This window comes from Sinocyclocheilus anshuiensis, unplaced genomic scaffold, assembly GCF_001515605.1.
Source record: "Sinocyclocheilus anshuiensis isolate Anshui unplaced genomic scaffold, SAMN03320099.WGS_v1.1 scaffold13, whole genome shotgun sequence".
Lineage (NCBI taxonomy): Eukaryota > Metazoa > Chordata > Actinopteri > Cypriniformes > Cyprinidae > Sinocyclocheilus > Sinocyclocheilus anshuiensis.
This window is the reverse complement of record NW_015538026.1, coordinates 349,737-350,777: the sequence shown is the minus strand read 5'-3', so window position 1 is coordinate 350,777 and position 1,041 is coordinate 349,737. Positions and strand designations below refer to the sequence as shown.

General features: G+C 35.7%; 1 non-coding gene across 1 annotated transcript; it reads right to left on the bottom strand.

Annotated features, from left to right (window-relative positions):
- Nucleotides 1–966: 966 nt before the first annotated feature.
- trnag-ucc (transfer RNA glycine (anticodon UCC)) lies at nucleotides 967–1,038 on the bottom strand. The gene has a single exon. It is a non-coding gene; the product is annotated as a tRNA-Gly (tRNA).
- Nucleotides 1,039–1,041: the final 3 nt, after the last annotated feature.

The window sequence follows — 1,041 nt, the reverse complement described above, 5'->3', positions numbered from 1 at the left end:
AAAAAAAAAAAAAATATATATATATATATATATATATATATATATATACATACACACGTTGTTTTTATAGAACAGCACACGGTTAAATTAATTGAAGAATCATAAACTACACACTACATGTTATATTACACTATTAACCTGATTTGATTGTGTTCAACATGATATAGCAAGACATCTATGAACATTCAACTTTACAATCAAAGATATTACAATAAAATACAGCAGTGGCATTATCTATAAAGAATTTGGTTTACTGTTGAACACACAGTGGGCTAAATTCATAAAGTAAGCTCTGTTAGGCCTATCTATTTATTTATTTTGTGTACAGTATTTGCACTAATGACTCGAAAATCACATACCATTCAAAACAACTGTTATTAATCATATTATATTATTATATAATCATATTTATAAGTAATTAATTGTACAATTTTTTTTCCCCAAAAGAAGCATATAATTCACTACCTGCTTGATGAGAGTATCGCGCTGATCTCTGAGGTAAAAAAAATAAAAAATCTTGAGGTAAAATCTGAAGACTTCTTGCGACAAATAACAAATCAATTACGTAATACTTAATAAAGCCGAGGTAGTTTAACAGTGTATGTTGTTTAAACAAAACAATTTTGTGAGGAAATCTCCGATCGTAAAACGCGTATCCTCTCCTTCACAGCGACTGATTGACAGATGACTATCCGCTGTTTGAATACCCCGCCACGGAAAAGGCGAAACAGCGCCATGAAATCTACGCGTGGCCAAAAATATATTGCATCCGTAGTGTTAAGCACTACCATAGAGAATGAATGGGAAAAGTTAAGGGAAGTTAAGCTCAACTATTTTCGGCTGCTGCGCAGAAGACCGAGGTTCGATTCCCTGACAGGGAGAGCTAGTGCTTTTCTGCTGCCGTTTTGGTGCAGCCAGAGGTTGCAGAAGGAGTTCTGCTTTGACTTCAGCCCAAACCAAAGAAAATGCGTTGGCCGGGAATCGAACCCGGGCCAACTGCTTGGAAGGCAGCTATGCTCACCACTATACCACCAACGCAGG